The following is a 26,114-nucleotide window of genomic DNA, read 5'->3' as shown; positions in this document are numbered from 1 at the left end:
ATGCAGGGGCTGGACTAGATGACCTCTCGAGGTCCTTTGCAGCCCTACATTTGTATGATTCTATAAAAAACTGTTCCAAGAACAGGAAGACTAACAAAAATACATCTTCAGTAAGCTCCTGATAGTAACATAGAAAAAACCTGTCAAATATTATCAGAAATGATCAAATATCAACAATCTTCACATAGATGAAAGTAGAGTAATCTCAGTACTTGTATTTTGGGAAAAATAACCCCAAATGACAATTGCCAGGTACCAAAACAGTCCATTCTCCATCTATAATTGTTAATGATGATTGTAGTAAGTGCATTTTCAAACACAACTAAAAATTCTGCAACGTTAGCAAGAAAAAAAATTATTTATATGGTGCCTCCTCTCTTCCCAGTTCTGTGTCTGCTGCCTGCATGTGACCATCTGTTAAATAACTAGAGCTGTGTGCATAGCTGTTTTTTCGGTTTAAAGGCTGAACTGAAAATTAATAAAAAGAATTGTTTCAGATCAACCCAAAATTATAATTTTTCGGCAAACTGAAAAAGTCAAAAATATTTTGTTTCTGGTTGAATGAAACATTTTATTTGATTTAAAATGAAACATTTCAATTTGCTTGATGTTTTTAATTATTTTTTAATTTTTTAAAAACAAAATTGAAGTAAATTTTTAAATGAAAGTCATTTTGAATCAAAAAGTCAAAATATTTCATTTTAAAAATGTGAAAACAAAATGTTTTACCTTTTTTGAAATATTTATTTTGTTTCATTTTTGACATAAACCATTCAGTGAATTTGACATGAAGTCGTTAAATGTTCCAGTCAACCCAAACGTGCATTTTTCAGTAAAAAAAGGTTTTGTCTGAAAAATTCTGCCCAGCTCTAATAATGTCAAACAAACAACGTAAATCTAAATGGAATAGCATAAAACACTTCCTGCAAAGGGATTATAATTAGAGTTAATTTTCTCTATGTGAAACATTATTACTTTTATTGGACTGCCTTGGGCTCAAGAATAATAAAACTGAATACAAAATGACTTTAGAACTGAACAGAGACTGTCAAGAATAACACATGAGAAGAGATGAGATGGGTTTTTCCCCCCCAACTAACTGAATCAACACAACTTCTGATATACAAGAGCCTATAAATCAAATTATTTTGTTCATTACGGGAGCCTTTGAGATACGGTTCAGTCTAATGCCATTCGTATATTGTAAAGTTTTTCTCTGGTATTCAAAACAGTAGTTTTTTTTAATGGATTACATTATGCCATCATAATTTCAAAATAGGATATGCAGGGTTAATTTATAACCTGGCAAACAGAGTTCAAGATGAGGAAACATGACGATGAGCTATAATGATTAGAAAATGGTCAATGACGTTTCTCTGTCAGAGTGAAAACATAACAACCAAGAACAAGGGCTGGGTGTAGCTCAGTGAAGATCTGAGAATTGATCCCATCTTATATTTCCGCAGCAGCAGCGCACTTGTTAGTTGCAATCTCAATTAGCTACTACACTACAGCTCTGCAAAACCACACTATTATGCCAGTGCAGAACTCTCAATCAAAGAAAAAAAAATTTTTGTAGTGATAATCAGGATGGCCCATTACTCACACCTTCTTGTTAACTGTTGGAAACGGGCCATCCTGATTATCACTACAAAAGTTTTTTTTCTCCTGCTGATAATAGCCCACCTTAATTGATTACTCTCGTTACAGTTGGTATGGCAACACCCATTTTTTCATGTTCTCTGTGTATATATATCTTCCTACTGTATTTTCCACTGCATGCATCTGATGAAGTGGGTTTTAGCCCACAAAAGCTTATGCTCAAATAAATTTGTTAGTCTTTAAGGTGCCACAAGTACTCCTCGTTCTCTCTGTACAGGGAGCCACACCCACTGGTGGTCATCAGTGATCTCAGGAATTGTTATTTCTTTTGGATCTCCTATGAGATAGCAAGATTGAGCCTTTGATGAAGATGGCTTTTGTTGTTGGTGGAAAGGTAGGGGCAGAAAAGTAGACTTTCAAATTTTCAAGATCAATAAAGCTGATGAGATAATTTTTTTTCATAAAAGCAAGGGTTTCAAACAGTAGGGGGACATAACCTTAAAATGATAAGAATGGTAATAAGGTGAACAGCTTGTAGATATGTGAGAGCAGGCATATTGGACGATAGTTCTTTAGATCTTCAGGATTGCTCTTCTTGTACAGCAGAATGGTGTTGGACTCCTTCTAGCTAGATGGTATCTTCTGCATTTCCAAGTAACAGCCAAACCTCTGAGCAAGGGTTTCCCAGAGGTCTTGGCCTCCAGTCTTATCATTTTGATTGTCAGTCCATCTTTACCTGGGGCTTTTCCTTCTTTCATTTGGTGAACTGCATGTCAGATTTTGCTGACAAGGACTGGGAGTAAATGCTCAATGGTCTGTTGAAGTGTTGGTATTGGGACATTTATCTGAGATGCGAACAGTTCGGTGTAGAATCTTTGCAGACTGCTTCCATCTCTGTTCTGTCAATTACTGGTTTTCTGTCCCTGTTCTTCAGCACCATTATTGTTGACCTGTACAGCATCAATTTCTCTTTGCATTTTTTGAGGCTTCTCAGATCTTCAGCCATCCTTAAGAGTCTTTCATTTTGGTACTTCTCGAAGTCCTCCTTTAGTCTTCTTCTTATCAACTTGCAGAGGAGGATGTACTCAAGTTTGTCACCATCATTCTGATTCATATTCCTCCAGTTCTCTAGGAAGTTCCGCATTTCCTCCGAGATTCTTCCCTTCGCTCTTTTCAGTCTTTCTTTCTCGGCTAATTTTTATCAGTGAAGTTTTTATAATCCTCATCGTAGTTATCTAGAAGACTCCAGTCTTCCTTGGAAATGTTCGCTTTCAAGATTACCTCGTTGAATATTTTCAGCTGCTGTCTCTGATTTGCCATCTGTAATGACCGAGTCCCCGATGAAGTGATCAGACAGCAGAGTGGAGTGCAGGACGTCATCCTTGAGAGCAGGCAGAGTAAAATGCGATGGGCCGGGCATATAGCGAGGCTCACTGACAATCGATGGACTGCAGCTGTTGCCAAGTGGTACCCACGGGAACTGAAATGACCTCTCGGCCGACCTCCAAAAAGATGGGAAGATTTTATCATGAAAAGACATGGCTGCACATGGAGAAGGAAGGCCAGGATACAAGAAGAATGGAAAACGTATTGTGATCAATGCAATCTATACGTGGGCTGAAGGACCGATTGATCAAGGTGATCAAGGTAATAACGAGATAATTCGCATAGGGCTTGATCCTGCTCCTGTTGAAATCAATGACAAAAGTCCCATTGATTTCAGTGGTGCAGGAAAATCAGGCCCATAAAGGGGAATAAATACTCAGGATATCTTGCTAGGGGATTCATATTTACTCTGTTCAATTGCAACACATTTGTTTTGGGAGGAACAGGGTATTCAGAGAGAAGTCAGAAAAGATATAAGCTGGGTCAAGTTGATAAAGTGGATGAAGTTCAAAGAAGAGCCATAGAAATTATTGTGGCCCTGGAAGGCCTGACTTTAAGGTGGAGTTTAATATCTGTAGCTTGGCCACGAGACAAAAGGTGGAGACATAAAATACAAATATTTAAAAGCTGTGAATACAAAGGATGGTGAGGAGTTGGTGTGATACATGGATATAATGAAGAGTAATGGAATGAAACTGAGACAGGAAAAAATTAGGCTAAATGTCAGAAAATAATTATCTGGTAGTTAGAGCCCTGCACAGATACAAAATTTGTATCCACATCTGCGACCTATAAACATGGTGTGTGGATATCAACTTATTTGCAGGGCTCTACTGATAGTGAGGGGTATTAGGCTGTGGAACAGTCTCAAAAGGAAAGTGATGAAATACTCATTACCTGGCATTTTAAAAACAGAAGATAATATACTGAAAGGATCAATAGAACTGGCTCAAAATTTTTGCTGGAAACTTTTGATGAAAAATGGCTTTTTGATTGAAACAGAAGTTTCAGATTTTTTTTTATTTGGGAATTTTTTGATGAATTTTATTTTGTTTTTCAGTTTTTCCACTTTCTTCCTTTCCCCCCTTACTGGGAAAAAAAGAGACAAAAATAAAAAGGGGAAAGAAAGTGGGAATTAAAACCTGGAAAAATTCTTTCCCTCAACTTTCTCTAGTTTTTAATTCTAGCATTCCCTCCTTTTCCTCCACTGGGTGAGGAAAAAAACAAACAAAAAAAGAAAATGTGAAGAAAAAAAAAAGTTGACTTGCCCCCCTTTCCAGCATCCCCCCATTTTTTATGCACTGGAAAAAAGAGGGGGAGAAAAGAGAAGAAAACAATCAATTTCTTCATTTAATTGCATTTGGACATTTCCATTTAAAAATAAAAAATTTCAATAATTTTTTGAATGAAAGAAAAAATGTTCAATTTATTTGACATTTTTTCATGGAAATTAAATATGATTTTTCAAACAGCCAGAGGGAATAATCCTGCTTGATCCCCAAGAAAATGGATTTGATTATGTAATATCTATGGAGATATATGACAGGAAAGGTGCCTTTTCCTATTCTACAATTATATTCTAAAATTGCTGGCCTTGCTAGCAAAGTTAATATCTGAGTTAAGGATAGTGATACCATAGTCTGAGGTATGGAACAAAGAGGACCACAGGAAGATTACAGACTTTGAAGAAAGTTATGGAATAAGCAGGAACTAAGAGAACTGAGAGCAACAAAGAGATTTAAAAAAAAAGAGGGATCAGAGAGAGTGAGTCAAGGGAGATATTTGTTTGAATGTCAGCTGTTTAAGAGTGATGAGCAAAGTTGAAGCTAGAAATGAGAAATCCTACTGGGCAGAAGATAAATTGAGAAGAGAAGGCAGCCAAGGACAGAAACTGGAGTCATTCCACTGTGGAAGAGACAAAGTACAGACATAAAACTTTCACCATCAATGAAAAGGAAGAGGTGACTACTGGAGACACTGGTTAGTTGTTCAAGGTGCTTATGAAGAATAAAATGATTATGAAACCCTACAGGACAGAAACTGGCACAGCCAAAAGGTCAGTGCTACATTACGATGTGGCCAGTTATCAATTTCAGTTTTTAAAATATTGGTGGTTGAGATCACAGCAATGAAAAGGGCCTAGAAACCTTTTAACATATTTCTTTATATTATATATATTCATATATATAAATATTTTAATGGTGGGTTTATTTCTATATATTTTAAAATTGTTGGCCTTGCTAGCAAAGTTAATATCTGAATTAAGGAGAGTGATAAAGGAGTCTGAGGCATGGAACAAAGAGGACCACAGGAAGATTACTGACTTCGAAGAAATCGGTACAGCACTCAAAAGTTATGGAATAAGCAGGAACTGAGCGTAACAAAGACATTTAAAAAAAAGAGGGATCAGACAGAATGAATCGAAGGAGATATTTATATATAAATAATATTGCTATTAAAATATACCCAGCTGAACATATATAGATTAAATTCCACATGCTTTTAGTGATACTGATAAACCACTAGAGAGCAGCTCCTCCTATCTAAAATGCCATTAAAAGTACTTTTTTCATTCAGTTGTATGCTGTAAGATGATGTATGATGTTCATTGCCTTACATGTTATGGTAATTTAGAGTCTTTAAGAGAATGGGATAAGTATGGTGATAAGCACAGTATAGAAACTTAACTAGCTTGCTAGTTAAAACAATGGTCTTAACTCAAACTACTATGTTATAAACTCATAGACTTTAACGTCAAAAGGGATCTTTGTGATCATCTAGTCTAGACGTTCCCAAACTTGGTTCATGGCTTGTACAGGGTAAGCCCCTGGCGGGCCGCGAGACACTTTGTTTACCTGAGTGTCCGCACGTACGGCCGCTTGCAGCTCCCAGTGGCTGCAGTTTGCCATTCCCAGGCAATGGGAGCTGCGGGGGAACAGGGAACAACAGGCAATGGAGCATCAGGGGAGGAAACCACAAGTGAAGGCAGTGCATGGAGCCCTCTGCCCCCCTGTCCAGGGGCCGCAGGGACGTGGTGCTGGCTGCTTCTGGAAGCACCCCTCCTGCACCCCTCCTACACCTCAACCCCCTGCCCTGAGCCTCCTCCCACACTCCGTACCCCTCCCTTGAACCCCCTCCCACACTCTATACCCCCTCCTGCACCTCAACCCCCTGCCCTGAGCCCCCTCCCACACTCCACACCCCCTCCTGCACCTCAACTCCCTGCCCTGAGCCCCCTGCTGCACCCTGCACCCCTGACCTGAACCCCTATCCGCACCGCACCCCTTCTGCACCCCAACCCCCTGCCCTGAGCCCCCTGCTGCACCCCTCCTGCACCTCAATCCCCTGCCCTGAGCCCCCTCCCGCACTCCGCACCCCTCCCTGCACCCCTGCCCTGAGCCCCCTCCCGCACTCCACACCCCCTCCTAAACCCAACCCCCTGCCCTGAGCCCCATCCCATACTCCGCACCCCTCCCTGCACCCCTGCCCTGAGCCCTCTGCCGCACCCTGCACCCCCGCCCTGAACCCCTGTCCACACCGCACCCCAACCCCCTGCCCTGAACCCCCTGCTCTGAGACCCCTCCCGCACTCTGCAACACTCCCTGAACCCTACCCTTAGCCCCCTCCTGCATTCCGCAACCCTCCCTGAACCCCTGCCCTTAGCCCCCTCCCGCACTCCACAGCCCCTCCTGCACCTCAACCCCCTGCCCTGAGCCCCCTCCTGCACTCCACCCTCCTCCTACAACCTCAACCCCCTGCCCTAAGCCCCCTCCTGCACTCCACACCCACTCCTGCACCCCAACCCCCTGCCCTCAGCCCCCTGCTGCACCTCTCCTGCTCCTCAACCCCCTGCCCTGAGCCCCCTCCCGCACTCAGCACCCTCCCTGCACCTCTGCCCTTAGCCCCCTCCCGCACTCCACAGCCCCTCCTGCACCTCAACCCCCTGCCCTGAGCCCCCTCCTGCACTCCACCCTCCTCCTGCACCTCAACCCCCTGCCCCGAGCCCCCAACCCCCGTCCCCCTTCCCTGAGCCCCCTCCTGCACTCCACACCCCCTCCTACAACCTCAACCCCCTGCCCTAAGCCCCCTCCTGCACTCCACACCCACTCCTGCACCCCAACCCCCTGCCCTCAGCCCCCTGCTGCACCTCTCCTGCTCCTCAACCCCCTGCCCTGAGCCCCCTCCCGCACTCAGCACCCTCCCTGCACCTCTGCCCTTAGCCCCCTCCTGCACTCCATACCCTCTCCTGCACCTCAACCCCCTGCCCTGAGCCCCCAACCCCCATCCCCCTTCCCTGAGACCCCTCCCGCACTCCGCAACCCTCCCTGAACCCTGCCCTTAGCCCCCTCCCGCACTCCACAACCTTCCCTGCACCCCGTCCTTAGCCCCCTCCTGCACTCCATACCCTCTCCTGCACCTCAACCCCCTGCCCTGAGCCCCCAACCCTCATCCCCCTTCCCTGAGCCCCCTCCTGCACTCCACACCCCCTCCTACAACCTCAACCCCCTGCCCTAAGCCCCCTCCTGCACTCCACACCCACTCCTGCACCCCAACCCCCTGCCCTCAGCCCCCTGCTGCACCTCTCCTGCTCCTCAACCCCCTGCCCTGAGCCCCCTCCCGCACTCAGCACCCTCCCTGCACCTCTGCCCTTAGCCCCCTCCTGCACTCCATACCCTCTCCTGCACCTCAACCCCCTGCCCTGAGCCCCCAACCCCCATCCCCCTTCCCTGAGACCCCTCCCGCACTCCGCAACCCTCCCTGAACCCTGCCCTTAGCCCCCTCCCGCACTCCACAACCTTCCCTGCACCCCGTCCTTAGCCCCCTCCTGCACTCCATACCCTCTCCTGCACCTCAACCCCCTGCCCTGAGCCCCCAACCCTCATCCCCCTTCCCTGAGCCCCCTCCCGCACTCCACACCCCCTCCTAAACCCAACCCCCTGCCCTGAGCCCCCTGCTGCACCTCTCCTGCACCTCAACCCCCTGCCCTGAGCCTCCAACCCCCTGCCCCCCTTCCCTGAGCCCCCTCCTGCACTCCACACCCCCTCCTACAACCCCAATCCCCTGCCCTGAGCCCCTTCATACACCCCGCACCCTCCTCTGCCCCAATCTCTTGCCCTGAGCCCCTTACTGCACACCGCACCCCCTCCCATACCCCGCACTCCCACCCACACCTTAACCCCCTGACCCAGCCTTACATTCATGGCCCTGCATGCAATTTCCCCACCCAGATGTGGCACCCCAGCTCTAAATGCATGACCTTTCACTTTGCACTAGTAAAGTTCAACCCATTTCTATTACTCCAGTTTACAAGGTCATCCAGATCTTCTTGTATGATATTCTGGTCCTCCTCTGTACTGGCAATACCTCCCCTGCTTTGTGTCATCCACAAATTTTATTAGCACATTTCCACTTTTTGTGCAAGGTCAGTAATAAAAATGTTAAATAAGATTGGTCCCAAGACCGATCCTTGAGGAACACCATTAGTAACCTCCCTCCAGCCTGACAGTTCACCTTTCAGTGTGACCCACTGTAGTCTCCCCTTTAACCAGTTCCTTATCCACCTTTCTCATATTAATCCCCATCTTCTCCAATTTAACTAATAATTTCCCATGTGGAACTGTATCAAATGCCTTACTGAAATCCAGGTAGATTAGATTTACCGCATTTCCTTTGGCTAAAAAATCAGTTATCTTCTCAAAGAAAATCAAGTTAGTCTGGCACGACCTACCTCTTGTAAAACCATATTGTGTTTTATCCCAATTAGTATTCACCTCCTTGTCCTTAACTACTTTCTCTTTCAAAATTTGTTCCAAGACCTTCCATAAAATTGAGGTCAAACTAACAGACCTGTAGTTTCCTGGGTCACTTTTTTCTCCCTTTCTTATAAATAGGAACTGTAATTAGCAATTATCCAGTCACAGGGTACAACCCGCATGTTTACAGATTCATTAAAAATCCTTGCTACTGGGCTTGCAATTTCATGTGCTAGTTCCTTTAATATTTTTGGATGGAGATTATCTGGGTCCCCCGATTTAGTCCCATTAAACTGTTTGAATTTGACTTCCACCTCGGATGTGGTAATTTCTACCTCCATATCCTTGTTGCAATTAGCAACCCTGCAACTACCCATAACCTCTTCATTAGCCTCATTAAAAACTGAGGCAAAGTATTTGTTTAGGACGGGGTGGCCAACTTGAGCCTGAGAAGGAGCCAGAATTTATCAACGTACATTGCCAAAGAGCCATAGGAATACGTCAGCAGCCCCCCATCAGCTCCCCCCTCCAGTCCCAGCGCCTCCTGCCCACCGGCAGCCTGCCGATCAGCACCTCCCCTTCCTTCCCTGCACCTCCGGATCAGCTGTTTCATGGCATGCAGGAGGCTTGGGGGGGGGAAGAGGGAGAGGAGCGAGGGCATGGCAGGCTCAGGGGAGGGGGCAGGAAGGGGTGGAGTGGGGGCAGGGCCTGTGGCAGAGCCAGGGGTTGAGCAGTGAGCACCCCCTGGCACATTGGAAAGTTGGTGCCTGTAGCTTCAGCCCCGGAGTCGGTGCCTATACAAGGAGCCACATATTAACTTCTGAAGAGCCACATGTGGCTCCGGAGCCACAGGTTGGCCACCCCTGGTTTAGGAGATGGGCTGTGCCTAGATAATCTTTAATGTCCACCCCATCCTCAATACTTAGCGGTCCCACTTTACTATTGCTTTTAATTCCCTTTTCAAAGTCCAACTCTGCTTAGCTTTTGGCAGTTCTCACGTTATCCCTACACTTTCTGACCTCCAAGAGGTAGCTTTCCTTGCTGATCCCTCCCACCTTCCATTCCTTGTAGGCTTTCTCTTAAAAAAGAGAAATTTCATTTGGGGAAATAAAGTTACAAGTGAAGGCCTGGACATTAAAGTGTTAAAACAGTTAGTCTGAACTGTGAGAGTTTCCCTTGTGGAGTTAAAATCAAACCTTTAATACTATGAATTTTAGAAAGGTTGCAAAACCCAGCTTTAAACAGAAACTTAGCTGCGAGTTTAGCTATGGAACAGCCGGTGGCCACTCAACAATCTAAAACTATTTTTAACAGTTTATGTTTCTTATGGATTAGCTGTTACTTCTAAAGGAAATGTTTTACTGTGCTGCCCTCTGGTGTTTATTTGCTCTAGAAGGAAGGCATTTTTCTTTGCTGTTCTCATCACCTTTGATCGTGTGATTATATTTCAGTGCTAAATATAATCAGGGTTGCTATAAATGAAGATGTATATGCAGTCTTTCAACTGCTTAGCTTAAAAATACTACTATCGTCTCTAAAAGATCACCAGACTTCATTACTTTGACCTTTGCATAGAAATACCATTGAGATGCTCCTAATATATTAAATAGGTGATACCTGTGGGTATCTCACTGACTGGATATTATTTAGCTGGACAGTTTTGAAAAATCTCTGAAAACCTTTTGAGACTGTAAGATATTTTTTATATTGTACTTTCTTCAGAGAAAGAACTGTAAGTTGACTGCATTTAGAAAGCTTGTAGCACACTGTGGGTGATACCAAATTCTGAATAATAATAATAAAGATGAGGATACGACATATGGATAGGAAGGACATTTGCAGTTACATTTGGTGGGATAAAATGTTAATGGCTATTGATGCTCACACTTCAAAACCAATAGCCAACAGCAACTGGGAAGTAATTATATCCCCACACTCCCAACCCTGTCCTTGAATAGCATTGCACATTATGGGAATTTTCATATACTTTTTTATGTATCAGGTATAAGCCCATAAGGCATACAGCCAACTCCTCAAAGATACACTTGAATGCACAATCTTACCTCCAACCTCAATACGGCTAAGACATCTTACCATTAAAAGATACCTTTACTTTCAGAGTGAATAATGTGTTATTTCCACCTAAAATAATTCTGAGGTTGGTGTTCAAGTTGCTCATTTGAGCATGATTTAGCGAAGTTGGAGGTGTGCAGTGTGGGTGATTGTATGATGAAGGTGGAAGGGAGTGTGATGGGGGTGTACCAACTCTCCACTGGCCAAGAAGGGATTAATGAGAGCTTGTGGACTCAATCAGCACCACCCTGCTAAACCTGCAGTAGGTGTCAGGCCTGGAGGGAGGAGCTACAGGGTCTGAACCTGGCTCTGTTGGGAAGGAGAGCAGATCTCTGTCTTCTCAGTCAGTGAGAGAAGACTGGCTGACGCCAGGGAACTGAGTTGGACCATTGTCGGACAGAGCCTCCTGGAGGGAATGTAGGCCTGAAGCAGGGAGCCCAGGTGAGTGCTCTCTGGAAGAGACAGACTCTGAGTTGAAGGGCAGAGCCTGGTCAAAGAGGCGGGTGGATGACCCTCCTTTTTGAGTTTGTGATATTTGATTTTGAATTTTGATTGCCCAGAAGGGGAGGAACTCTGGTGTGACTTGACCTAGTCAGAGGCTAAGTCACCGCAGCACCAGACCATGTTGGAGGTGGCTGCTGACAATTGAAAAGAAAGAGGGAAAGTAAGGTAGGATGAGCAGTGCCGTAGTGGGCACAAAAGGGTGCTGTGGAAGCTGTCCCTGCCACAGGGACTATGTTGTGGAGCTGAAGATTCTGAGTGCTCTGGAGTATTATGAGGCTCAGAGACTAAGAGATGAAATGAGGTTGGAGAGGGTTGCCTTGATTTTTAGCGATTGCATTGAAAGGAAATTTCTAACAGTTTATGTGACAGAAAACTAGAGATGAGCCCAAGCTGCAAAATTTGGATCTAGATCTTAATTTCATTGAAGCCTGGGAATATCTGGATCTGAGATTTTGATCCACGCCCTTTTCAACATAAATTCTACAAATCAAATGGTCAGAGCCTAACACCTAGTTACAGTAGCTATGTTACAGTGATGTTGGTGTCTGAATTCTGGGAATAAACCAAAGGTTTTATTCCACTTGGATGTGAACAGGAATTTTTTCTAGTTATTTTTCAAGGTAGACATCTGTCTCAAAAACTATCCAACCATACCAATGGAATGCTATGCAATATGACTGTTCACTGCATAAAGGCACATCCCTGCAGGAAAAGATGTATCTCAATGTTTAGCTAAACAAATCATTCAACTGACTCAAATATTTGGTGCTGAATCAAACATGCATCAGCCAAGGCCACAAGGTGGCAGCATAATATCACTTTAGCTGTTGAGCAGAGAGGCATACAATGAGATTTTGAACATGGCTTTTTAATTCAGCCTCGTAGGTCTGCTGTTGGTCTTTTACAACTGCTTCACTAAAATTCAGTTATAAGCCATCTAGACTAACACTGCCAAGCAGTTCCCGCACCCAAAGGAAAAAGAAAAAGGAAAAGCTGATGGTTTTACCTTTCAGTGGTTTTCTTTATGAATCATAAATAAATCATAAATTTGTTCTGCAAACTAAACTACTCTGAATGCATGGATAACAAAAGCACACTGGGGTATGGCGGCTTCAGAGAACTGGAGTTTAGAGTTAGTTGGATAATGTGATGGGTTAACAATGGGACATGAAAGCTTTCAGCTGTTGGTCACTACTCTGAACATGGCCCACATCAGCACTGTCCAAAAGTCAATATAATCAGACTAGGTTAAGACAATATTGGATTAATTATGATATTTTATGTGCTCACTTTACAGACCTGCCACCAGTGGAATTTAAAAACAACATGGGGGCAGAAACCACACGTTCATGATCCTAATAGTAGTTGCAGAAGATTTTTTCTTATTATTACAACACTGATACCCTTATTTTCCTGATGTTGCACCAGGGCCACCCAGAGGATTCCTGGGGCCTAGGGCAAAGCAATTTTGGGGGCCCCTTCCATAAAAAAAAGTTGCAATATTATAGAATACTATATTCTCATGGGGGCCCCTGCAAGGCCTGGGGCAAATTGCCCCACTTGCCCCCCCCTCTGGGTGGCCCTGTGTTGCACAATAACTGAGCACACAAAACAGATCTTAAAGGTGCATTCCCTTCACACTTACGGCTGGTTCACACTAACCCCCCACTTCGAACTAAGATACGCAACTTCAGCTACATGAATAACGTAGCTGAAGTCAAAGTATCTTAGTTCGAACTTACCTTGGGTCCACAGGCGGCAGGCAGGCTCCCCCGTTGACTCCGTGTACTCCTCTCGCGGAGCAGGAGTACCGGCGTCGATGGCGAGCACTTCCGGGATCGATCCGGGATTGATTTATCGCGTCTAGACAAGACGCGATAAATCAATCCCAGAAGATCGATTGTTACCGCCGGACCCAGAGGTAAGTATAGACGTACCCTTAGATTACATTGATCACCTTTTCCAGAGAGCTCATTCTTTAAACTGAAGGCAAAACTGAACCATCGCTGGCTTTAGTAAAACTCTAAACATTGTCTAAAAGTTACGTGTCCCTAGAACCTTTCCACATTCTTGGGCCTTCCTGTAAAACAAACTGTACAGAGGAAGCAGTTACCACAGAAACTCCTGCTGTCAACCCACAGACCAGATTTCACACCAAACTTCCCCATGTATTACAGAGACCCAGTTTGTTTTATCGGTCACTGCTGAGGGTACTTCTGATTCACTGTGCTCATTCTAGAATCACTGCTCCACCCCACACTCACCCAGAAAATGTGTTTGATTTGTTTCACACATACATATATATTGTACACACACACACTGCAAAGTTGAGCAACCTCTTGGGCATGTGTACTATGTTACTAATTGATGACGTCATGAAGGCTGAGGTGTTTAATGCTTATTTTGCTTCAGTCTTCACTAAAAAGGTTAATGATGACCAGATACTCAACACAATTAATATTAACAGCAAAGGAAATGGAACATAAGCTAAAATAGGGAAAGAACATATTAAGATATTTAAATAAGTTAGATGTATTCAAGTCAGTAGGGCCTGATGAACTTCATCCTAGCCTACTTAAAGAAATAGCTGAAGCAATCTTGGAACAGTTAGCTATTATCTTCAAAAATTCATGGAGGACAGGTGTGGTCACAGAGAATTGCAGGAGGGCATACAGTACTTATCTTTTAAAAGGGGAACAAAGAGGACCCAGGAAATTATAGACCAGTCAGCCTAACTTCAATACATGGAAAGATACGGGAACAAATTAATAAACAATAAATTTGTAAATACATAGAGGGTAACAGGGTTATAAGGAATAGCCAGCATGGATCTGTCAAGAACAAATCATGCCAAACAAACCCAATTGCCTTCTTTGACAGGGTTACTGGCTAGAAGATGGGGGAGAAGCAATAGATAGGATATATCTTTATTGTAGTAAGACTTCTGATGCTGTCCTATATGACAGTTTCATAAGCAAACTAGGGAAATGTGGTCAAGATCAGTGTTTCTCAAATGTGGCCACCAGTGGTTTTTCTTGCGGCCACTGCCTCCTGGGGTGTACTTGGGGGGTAGGGGAAGGGCAAAGCAGCAGCCCCTCCCCCTCCCTGTTGCTCCTGGATGCACCGCCTTGGTGTTGGCTGCTAGGGCTGCAAGCAGGGGTTTGGCCCTGCCCCCCTCTGGAGACAGCTGGGGCACAACGCTGGAGGAGCAGGCAGCTGGTGAGTTTCCCACCTTCCCAGGGGCGGTAGGGCTCAGGCTTTGGGCTTCACCACTGGAGTAGTGAGGCGGCAGGCTCAAGTACAGGGCTTCAGACTCTGGCCCCCCACTATCTCCACCGGTCCCCCTTAACTCTATCGCCCCTGTTCCCTACTGCCTACTCTGACCCCCCATCCAGGGTTTAATTTGTTCCCAGGCTTGCCGGGGCTGAGTAAGTCTTCTGTGAAAAGTGATACTTTTACAACAGACTTACTTTTTACAACAGACTTACTAGCCAGAAATAAATAAATTACAATGATTTGGACGTGTATATGTGCATATTTATTTGTTTTTCTTAAAGCTAATTAAGTATTTAGGGGAAAAAAGTGTGAGACCGGCCACCAGCAAGAGTTGGTGGCTGCACTCTGAGGCCATCAAAAATATTGTCTTGAGAACCCCTGATCTAGATGAAATTACCACGAGAAAGGTGCACAACTGACTGAAAGATCGTACTCAAACAGTCATAATTAATGTTTCACTATCAAACTGGAAGAACATATCTAGTAGGGTTCCACTGGGTCTGGTACTAGTCAATATTTTCATTAATGATTTGGACAATGGAGTGCAGAGGATGCTTATAAAGCTTGCAGATGACACCAAAGTGGGAGAGGTTACAAGAACTTTGGAGGACAGGATTAGAATTCAAAACAACCTTAACAAATTAGCGAATTGGTTTGAAATCAGCAAGATGAAATTCAATAAAGACAAATGCAAAGTACTACACTTAGGAAGGAACAATCACATGCACAACTACAAAATGGGAAATTCCTGGTTAGGTGATAGTGCTGCTGAAAAGGATTTGGGGGTTATAGTAGACCACAAACTGAATACGAGTCAACAGTGTGATGTGGTTAAGAAAAAGACTAATATCATTCTAGGGTATAGGAATGTTGTATGCAAGACACAGGAGGTAATTGTTCCATTCTACTCAGCACCGGTAAGGCCTCAGCTGGAGTATAGTGTCCAGTTTTGGGCACCACACTTCAAGAAAGACATGAACAAATTGGAGAGAATCCAGAGGAAAGCAACAAAAATGAGGAAAGGTTAAAAAAAACTGGGCATGTTTAGTCTTGAGAAAAGAAGAACGAGAAGGTACCTGATAAGTCTTCATCTATGTTAAGGGCTGTTATAAAGAGGACGGTGATCAATTGTCCTCCCTGTCCACTGAAGGTAGGACAAGAAGTAATGGCTTAATCTGCAGCAAGGGAGATTTATGTTAGATATTAGGAAAAAACTTTCTAACGATAAGGATAATAAAGGTCTGGAATCGGCTTCCAACAGAGCTTGTGGAATCCCTATCATCGGAGGTTTTTGAGAACAGATTAGACAAATACTTGTCAGTGATGGTTTAGGTATATTTTGTCCTGCCTCAGCATGGGAGGATGGACTGATGACCTCTTCAGATCCCTTCCAGCTCCACATTTCTATTATTCTAACTGTGCATTTAACAGTTATTAAAACAATGTTATGCTTTTTTATTTTCTGCATTTGTTTCAACTTCTGTCTATATGTAGGTTCTTATACAGCATCCAACACAATGGCATCTGTACTCCTGAGACTGGATAATGAAAATAGACTAGCCAGTGTCATTTTTGCCAGTTTCCAGTGAATTTCACTTTCAGGTTCCTAGGTGCTAATACGCTTGCAATGTTTGGGCTTCAAACAATGCAAGAGGGTGTTCATTTTGGGAAAGAGAATACAATCCAACCTTCCCACTCCTCAAACATCCCAACAGCACCCATCAAAACCCTGCTCCTATCATGTTTTTTTTTTAAATCTCACAAAAAACTTTCCATTAGTATTTAGATCTTTGAATTCTTTAATGTCATAGATTCTTAAATTTACAAAATCTAAAGTTGCTTGACTCGTCTATTTAACGAGAACAAATAAAGACAAAAATTGCTTCTCAAGAATTGCTACAGTAACTAGACATGAACATAATTAAGGCCCAGTCTTGCAAGCCCTCCCCACACGACATTGATGTGAATTCTACATGCAGAGGGATTGCATGACTGGGCCTGTTTTGGTACTTGAATAAAACTGACTGGAATGGACTACCATTATCAAGCTGCACTAGATTGCTAGGTTATAAAAGAACATGACTTGTAGATAGTTTGTGTGTTCCCAGTCATCAAAATATCACAGCTCTGCTTTGCAAAACCACTCTGACAGACACAGTATGCAGAGGTTCTATAGTCTCTCCAATAGCCTGTTGTGTCTGCTAGATTCAAAAAGCCTAGCTAGCTTGTCTCTCTTTTATTGCTGTCCATCAGCTCAAAAGCACCAATGGGCTGAAAAAAGGGGTGAAAAGACTTCACATCTTGTACCAGCTTCATGGCTTCATTTATCTTTAAACCTTTTGGTTCTATGTCACTCTTCACCACATCTATCCAACTTATCTTCAGTCTTCCTCTGTTTCTGGTTCCTTGCACTCTGGTATGTATTGCCATGTATGGTATCCTTTCTGGGTCCATTCTTGACACATGTCTAAACCATCACAGTTGTCTTTCTTGAATCTTCTGTAACAGCATTATTTCTTGCCACAGTGTCAAGACTGGGGCATAGGCAGCCTTGCCTAAGGGTTAACCACAGGCATGGGCTGAGGATCCAGGAACCAGGCCAAGTTGGAACACCAGGAGATCGGAGTCAAGTGACAAACAGGAGGGTTGGAATCAAGAGACAGGTGCCAGGAGGCAGGCAGAGGCAGGTTTGGTGACAGTACTGGAGGGCAGGCACCAGTTACCAAGAGTCAAGAAATCAGGAGGTCAGGATCAGAAAGCAGGAAGTGGTAAACCCCAGGAGAGCAGTACATGGCAGGGTGGAGCCCAGTTATTCAGACAACTTCCTTCTTCCTATTCTGGCTTAAATAGGGGCTGCAGCCCAATCAAGAGCCTGGAGCTCTCCAAATCAGAGAATAGGGGCTGGGCTTGTGCCCTACTTGAGCTTCATGGGCCCTGGTCCCAGCTCCTGTCTGTGAGCTGCTGGGTGGAGGCTTGGGATATGATGACTCCCACAACCCAGGTTTGAGGCCTTCAGGGTCTGACACCTAGCCGTTTTCTTATCTCTTCATTTTTTATTTTCTGAAGTCTTGAAACTCTCAGTATTCCCCTCAGCTAGTTCATTCCTGCAGTCAAAATCTTTTGTTCAATGGCTTTCCTCATACTCCAGCATTGCAATCTGTAGAGCAGTATCAGCATGACAGTTGTCTGATATACGCTGATTTGGTTTTTATCAAAATGTCTTTAGCATTCCAGATCTTGAACTGTTTTCCAAATGCTGTAGCAGCCAGTCCAATTACATTTTTTATGGCATCTTCAAAATTCCCATTCTTTGTAGAGCGCATATGAATCATTTGCTAGAGTTAATATAAAAAGAGATTTAAGCCTAGATTTTCAAAAGCCACTAGTGATTTGGGATACATCAATTTTTGGGTGTTCAACTTAAGTCAAGCTGAAGAGGCCTTGCTATCAAAGTGCTGAGTGTCAGCCCTCTGAAAATCAGTCCCTTTTACTTTTAAGGGGACTCAAGATGGGCCAAAAGTTGAAGAAACCAAAATCATATTTGGGCCTTAAACATCTTTAAAATAAAAATTTACAAAAAACAAGCTTCTGTGAAATCTTGTATCTATAGCATTACAGAAAAATTCAAAATTGGCTTTCCCTCAATAAATGCTGACATGCCAAGAGACCCAAATTCACCCTGTGATCAGCAGATCAACCTATCAAGGACACATTAGAAAAAAGGAAACAATGGACAATTTCTCAGAACCATGGGCAGTCCATTGAGAGCAAACAAATTCTCTACTTGTTAGGATGCAGCAAGTTAATTTCTATTTAAAATCATATTTACTGTGTTCAATGAAATGTAAGAACTGTCACTGAAGAGGCTACATAAATTACAATTCTCCTGTCGTCCTGTTCTTTGTCAAAATTAATGAGGCACACGGGGTACTGTAAAGTTGAACCTGTGCATGTCTCTCTACACACACATGTTATATCCTGCTGGGTTAAATTCCCCCACACTCCCTCTCCCCGCCCCTTCTCTTTACTGTTCTGTCCTCTGGCTACTTCTCATTCAAACATGAAGTTGTAATCCAATATTAGAAAAAACAAACCTTCATGGTCCCACTTGCCTCTTTAACTACTTTCTCTTTTCTCTCCTCTCCTTTGCTTCTATGTACACTACCTCAAACAGTGGCGTTCTGTGGCCTCGAATCCCTGTCTTCCAATTTTCTCTTTGACTCCCTCCTCTAATCTGTTTTTTTTCCACTGAAATTGCTCTGACCAAAAGCCTTGTCTTCACAGCTAAAAATATATTTTTTTCCCTCTGGATAACTAACTTCTGTGAGCTAACCTTTTCTACCATTCTTCCCACCATTTTTGCCATTGTCAGTGTTTCCTACCTGTGCTGCTTTGCTCAGGGCCTTCCTGATTTTTATCTTGCATATCTTGCATACCCTTCTGAAAGCTCTTCAAGGGTTTCTTTTAGACTCTCACCTTTCTTCTCTCTGTCAGTATCCCCCGGGGCTCTGTCCTAGGTCCCTAGCTCTTTTTTCATTCTACATTCTTCCCCCAGAATGATCTCATTCACTCCAACAGATTCAAATACAGCTTCTGCTGAAGACTCCCAAATCTATTTCTCAGGCCTTGGCTACACTTGCAAGTTACAGCGCTGTAAAGCCTCCCCCAGCGCTGTAACTCACTCCCCGTCCACACTGGCAGGGCACTTACAGCGCTGTATCTCCCTAGGTACACCGCTGCAGGTACTCCACATCTCCGAGAGGAATAACAGCTGCAGCAGAGTGGCTACGACTCACGACTCACGGGTGTGAGTGTAAACGCTTGCAGCGCTGTACTAATCACCTTGTCAAGTGGCCAATCTTCTCCATTGTTGTGACTGGGTGCAGGAATGCGGAAGTGCTGGTTTCAAAGCTCGTACAACAGAGAAAAGCAAACAGTTTGCAGCTTGCTTTGAGTGAATAAATTAATGAGCAGGGGGCCGGGAGTTCAGAACTTGCAAAATAGAGAGCTGACATGCTCCAAAAAGCACTCTCTCTCCTCCCACACTCCGTGTCACAATCCACCCCCTCCCATTTTGAAAAGCACGTTGCAGCCACATGAATGCTGGGATAGCTGCCCATAATGCACCGCTCCCAACACAGCTGCAAATGTTGCAAGTGTAGCCACACCATTGCGCTGTCAGCTGTCAGTGTGGACAGACTGCAGCGCTTTTCCCTACTCAGCTGTACAAAGACAGGTTTACCTCACAGCGCTGTACAGCTGCAAGTGTAACCAAGGCCTCAGTGCTCACCTATACAATGGCCTTGATCCCCTCTAGCACTCCCTTCTTACCTGAGGTTCAATCATATACCTTCACCTATCTCAGATGCTTCTATCTCAAGATCAACTTATGCACAGCTGAACTTACCTTTCCTTCCCAATTCGCTCCTTTACTCCCTTTCTCTGTTACTCTCAGCACTACCATTCTTCCTGTGCAGGCTCAGCCTTTCCTTTTTGTCCTCAGATCCAGACTCTCACCAATCCTTCAGCTTGCTATTGTAAAATATCTCATATTTGTCCCCTGCTCTTCAGCTCAGGAGACAATATGTTAATCTAGGCCAGCGGTCCCCAAATGGTGGGGCACACCCCCCTAGGGCGGCACAGAGGAATATTCGGGGGACGCGGCAGGCCCGGGTCAGCCCCCATAGGGGGCGAGGAGGAAGGGCCACCCAGCCCCGCCCCACCCCTTCTCTGGCCCCACCCACAACCACGGCCCTGGCTCTGCAATTGGCTGGGGGGCCGGTTGCTTGCCCACACCGCGCCCAGCTGTGGCTTTGCCTTCACCCCCACCCCTGGCCACGGCTCTATTCCCAGCCTGGGGCCCAGGCTGGGGGTGGGCGCAGAGCCACATCCGACCACAGGCCTCTACCGTGCCCAGGCTGAGGCTCTGCTCCCATCCCCAGCCTCAAGCTCTGCTCCTGGCCCCAGCCTCCGCCCCCTTACCCTGTCCACATCATCCCCACTGTCCGAGCTGCAGCCCTGCTCCTGGCTTCGGGGTGGTGGTGGGGTAGAGACACAGAAAGGGGCAAGAGGAGGGGCACTATCCTCAAAAGTTTGAGGACCACTGGTCTAGGCCTTAGTTACCTCTCAGCTTGACCAATGCATCTTTTTGCCTCTCATTTTCTATTTCTCTTCATTCTAGTCCATGCTGTGAAAATCCTCCCTCCTGGCTCTGGCCTTGTCTATCCCCTTTAATTTCATCAGTGGCTGCTACTCAGATGCCACTTCAGTTTATGTTGCCCCTCAAACTTTCAACACACACGACCTCTGCATTTGCGTGTATCTTGGCCCTCATCCCCTCCATTAAGAGACATTTTGGGAAGTCGGGGAAACCAAAAATAAACAAAACCAGCTTAAATGGTTTCTTTCTAAAACCAAATTACCAGGGTGAACTTAGAGACATGTGAAGTTATCAGGAAAGTGAACAAAGAAGGCTAGAAACTAAAAATACATGGCTACTGTTGCCCTCACAACGTTAAAGCAGACTGTGAAATAACAGCCAGATTTTCAAATGAAGGTGCAAGCAATTACCTGCATATATTTGCTCACAACTCACTTATACAATACAGGCACCATTCAGTGTATCTGCACCTGACCATGAAGGTGCATAACTAACCATGTCCATGCGCAAATAGCTGATCAATATTCACATAAATCAGGCATGCACAAATATGTGCAATTGAACGTATCTGACTTTTAAAATCTGGTCCTAAATGTCCAGTTTGCTGAAGGATACATTATTATGAAGTAATTTACTTAACACCTAAATAGTGCTTTAAGGGTTTAAAGCATTGTACAAATGTTTAACTAGTTAATCTCACAAGCTCACTGTAGGTTGGGAAATATTATCCCTATTCTTACAAATGGGAAAACTGAGGCAGAAAAGTTAAGTGACTTATTCAGTTATCATCAATACAAAACTGTTCTTCAGAAAAAGAAGAAAATAGCACAGACCAATCTTTCAACTGCAGTGCACCAGTTTGGTCTGGATAAACTGACAGAGGCAACGCTACTCAAGAAGAAGCTGACAATCAAGGCTATATAAAAGGGTTTATAATAGCAATTATAAACACATTGTTTATTCCAGGCTTTACCAGTTATACAATGACTAGCTAGAGTGTTAAAGAAACACAGCATTATCTAATGAGTGACCATGCCAAACATTACAGGCTAATTATAGTATATTATTCTCTTTCAGCCCCCCACCACTCCTCATCCCCAATAACCATATTGCTTTCTGGCTTCTATGAAGTAATTAGACTGTGATTATCTCATGCTTTAAAATGTATAGAAATGAAAGCTCTCTTTGTGAAATGTTTTCCAGTTCTGACACTGATTTCTAATAGCTCATACTTTCAGGAAAAGTAGAATTATTTCATACTAAAAATAACCTGTTTACAATAGCACTTTGCTGTACATAATTGTGCTATCCCAGCTTATTTTGTAATCTTTGTGCAATCAATAATCTATATTCATGTTTTTTCATACAATCTTAGGCCAGAAGGGACCATTGTGATCATCTAGTCTGACCTTCCATGTAATGCAGACATAGAATGTCCCCAAAATAATTCCTAGAGTATGTTTTAGAAAAACATCCAATTTTGATTTAAAAATTATCAGGGATGTAGAATTCACAATGACACTTGGTAAATTGTTCCAATGATTAATTATTCTCCCTCCTAAATATTTATGCCTTCTTTCCAATTTAAATTTGTCTAGCTTTAAGTTCCAGCCATAAATCATACTATGCCTTTCTCCATAGATGTTGACTCTGTGGGTGCTCCACGGCTGGACCACCCATGGAAAAAAATTAGTGGGTGCTTAGCACCTACCGGCAGGCAGCTCCCCGTCTACCCCCAGCACCTCCTGCCTGCTGGCGGCCCCGCCGATCAACCCTTCCCCCTCCCTCTCCCTCCCAGCGCTTCCCACCCACCACGATCAGCTGTTCTGTGGTGTGCAGGAGGCACTGGTGTAGGAGAGTGGGACTGGAACTGGAGAAAGGGGTGGAGTGGGGCGGGGCTGGGGCTAAGTGGGGGTTGAGTACCCACGGACAAAGGAAAAAGCTAGTGCCTGTGCCTTTCTCTGCTGGATTGATGAGTCCATTATTAAATATTTGTTTCCCATGTAGGTACTTAAAGACTGTAATCAAGTCATCCTTAACTTTCTCTTTGTTAAGCTAAACAGTTGGAGCTCTTTGAATCTAACACTGTAAATCAGGTTTTCTAATCCTTTTAATCATTCTCAAGGCTCTTCTCTGAACCTTCTCTGATTTATCACTATCCTTCCTGATTGTGGGCACCAGACCTGGACACTGTATTCCAACAGCTGTTGCACCAGTGCCAAATACAAATTCAAATGCCTTACAGAAGTCTATGTATACTACATCAACACTACCATGTTTATTAACAAAACGTGTCATCTCACTTTAAAAAAATCAAGTTAGTTTGAGAGGATCTATTTTCCATAAACTCGTGGTGATTGGTATAAACTACATTACCCTCCTTTAAATCTTTATTAATTGAGTCTTGTATCAGTCACTCCATTATCTTGCCCAAGATTGATGTCAGACTGACAGGTCTATAATTACCCAGGTCATCCTATTTACCCTTTGAAATATTGGCATAACATTAGCTTTCTTCTAGAAATTTCCTGATGTCCAAAGACTTATAAAAATCAGCACTAATAGTCCGGCAGGTTCTTCAGCCAACTATTTAAAAACTCCTAGATGTAAGTCATCCAGACCCGCTGATTTAAAAATGTCTAACTTTAGTAGCTGCTGTTTCGCATCCTCCTGAGACACTAGTGGAATGACTATATGACTACATCATCAGGTTTTATCTGAAATACAGAACAGCTATTTATTGAATACTTCGACTTTTTCTTAATTATTAATGACAATTTTACCATTTCCATCTAGTAATGAACCAATATTTTTGTTAGGATCCTTTGTTTCTAATATACTTTAAAAATTCTCTCTTTCTTGTTGTGGGACAGTGTTCTAAATAAAGTATATCAAGCAATGTTCTCTTGTACATTGAGACATTGGTTGTGTTAATTTAAGTAACAGAACTTCCCCTAATTCCAAAAACAGATGCATATCGCTTCTCGGCTCTCTATGAGCTAAGATCAAGCGTAGTACCTTGTCTATTAGGGCCTGATCCAAAGCCCCCTGAAATCAATGGAAAGACTCCTATTGACTTAAATGGAATTTGAATAAATCTTAAAACATGATAAAAGACCTTTTAAAATACATTGTTGACTCATATTACATAGTATCTTAATGTGAACATACTGGAGTTTAAAACACACTAATGCTTTGTGCTCTCTGCTACATTTTACATAAATCTTTCCCTATGTCGGTCACACTATTAGGAGCCCCCTGTCCATTCACTGTAGCTTCATCTGTTCTGGGATCTGATTTCTTGTCTCCTAACAAATATGCTCCTCCAGGATATCCTGTGCTGTTACCAAATATGGCACATGGCAATCTGTGTGTGGTAATTTGCTGGAGACCACCTAGGAATACTTGCGGGTCTAATGACTTTGATGCAAGTGTCTGTCCAGTGTGTGGCAACAATTAAAAAGCACAACTCTCCTGCTTACCCCCAACAAAACATGACTAAACAAAAACAGAATGCTTGGCTCTATTAAGAAAATATAAAGGCCCACAAAAGTGACTAGTGATTTTTGGGCGCCTAATTTGACACTTTGAAGAAGCGTGATTTTCAGAAAGTGCTGTGAATTGAGGATAACAGCATTTAACAACTTCACTGAGGGCACGTCTTCACTACCCGCTGGATCGGCGGGTAGCAATCGATCTATTGGGGATCGACTTATCGCGTCTAGTGAAGACGCGATAAAATTGATCCCTGATCGCTCTGCCGTCGACTCCGGAAATGCACTGCGGCAAAAGGCGGAAGCGGAGTCGACAGCGGCGCGGCAGCGGTCGACTCGCCGCCGTTCTCACAGCCAGGTAAGTCGACCTAAAATACGCAACTTCAGCTACGCTATTCACGTAGCTGAAGTTGCGTATCTTAGGTCGACCCCCTCCCCCCCCCCGTAGTGTAGACCTAGCCTGAGTGAGGTGAGAGGATTAATGGTTTAATGTTTGCAAAATGCTTTGAGATCCCTAGATTGATGGTGCTATGGAAGTGCCAAGTGCTAATTTAATACTTACGGTTAATTGTATTAATCCTAATTGACCATCTTGGCTGACATTGATCAAAATGAGGAGCACACAATTGAGTGTGTCTGGTTTGGGCAGCACTGATATACTGGCTTCTTTCATGGATTCTGGGGTGCGGTTGCTTATATACATTTTCAGTATACAGCTTTAAAAAACTTAATTAGCCTTCCTGAAAGTCCTGGTGTTTTGCCAGATTTCATATCCCTTATCGTTTTTTTTCCTCTGAACGGGCCCTCAACTCTCCTCAGCACCTCGTAGGATCAAGCCCTCATTTTATTTTTCTTTGTTTCTTTTTATCCTCATTTTTAACTCTAGCATAATGTCATCCCTTCCATGTTACTGAAGGGCTGGTTGGAGAAAGAGGAAATGGACAAAAAGACAGCAACTCTGGGTATGCTAAACTGTGCTGTGAACTATACCTCCAAGCTCGGCTAACATTCAGTACCATTCAGCATACTGCACTTCTCAGTTTAAACAATGCAGTATAATGTAAGAAAATAAGATGAACTGTTCGAAATGTTTTCAATTTCCTGGCACTGTTTACAGATAACTCTTTGGCTTTCCTGCTGTAAAAAGGGAAATGTAAATTCTACACTCTGTCCCAGTGGACTGAGGTAGTGAAAGCTAATCTTGAGTCCTGTGGGAATGACTTGCAAGCAGGGTTTTTCCCCCATAATGCCACACAGCAAACACGATTATAAGATCTAATGAACTGCAACTAATGTAATTTTGAAAATCTTCACAGCTAATGAAAAACAGGTCTTCTCCCTCCAGATTTAACTGGGATATTTTGTTTATACACTATGGAAAAAAGACTCTTCAGAAGGCAACGTATGAAAACTTAGTTTTCAATTCTGGTAAACTCTGTCATCTGACAGTTTTTTCCAGATCCTTCCTGACACCTGGGTAAATCATGAATAGATCTATGCATAAGAATCATGATACGAATATCTGCATAAGAAATTGGACTTCTCAAAGAAAATAATTTCACATGTTATTCAAAGATAAATATTTAACTTAACAGTCATGGACTAGCACTTTATAATCTGCAGATATGTGTAAAAGGGATCATTTCCTTAATAGGACCAAATTCTGGTCTCATATGAACATATTGCTCTTCTGGACACTAATAAAGGCCACATACATTTGCCTGAAGGCAGAAGGTTGCCCACAGCCCGAAATCTTTAACCTGAAAATGGATAGCCTAGTGACTGAAAATGCCAGTTTTCTTTCTTCAGCCTTTGCTCTTCTCAGCAGCTATCAGCAGTGATTCTGCCCCAAGTAAGTTTATCATA

The 26,114-nt window shown here is 43.5% G+C and overlaps 1 protein-coding gene across 1 annotated transcript in view; it reads right to left on the bottom strand.

The window, feature by feature from the left end:
* PAG1 (phosphoprotein membrane anchor with glycosphingolipid microdomains 1) overlaps positions 1-26,114 on the bottom strand; it is a 208,072-nt gene that overhangs the window by 65,732 nt on the left and 116,226 nt on the right. The window lies entirely within an intron of this gene.

This window comes from Malaclemys terrapin, chromosome 2 (genome assembly GCF_027887155.1).
Source record: "Malaclemys terrapin pileata isolate rMalTer1 chromosome 2, rMalTer1.hap1, whole genome shotgun sequence".
Classification (NCBI taxonomy): Eukaryota; Metazoa; Chordata; order Testudines; family Emydidae; genus Malaclemys; species Malaclemys terrapin.
The sequence above is the reverse complement of the archived record's forward strand: the minus strand, read 5'-3'. Positions and strand labels throughout refer to the sequence as shown.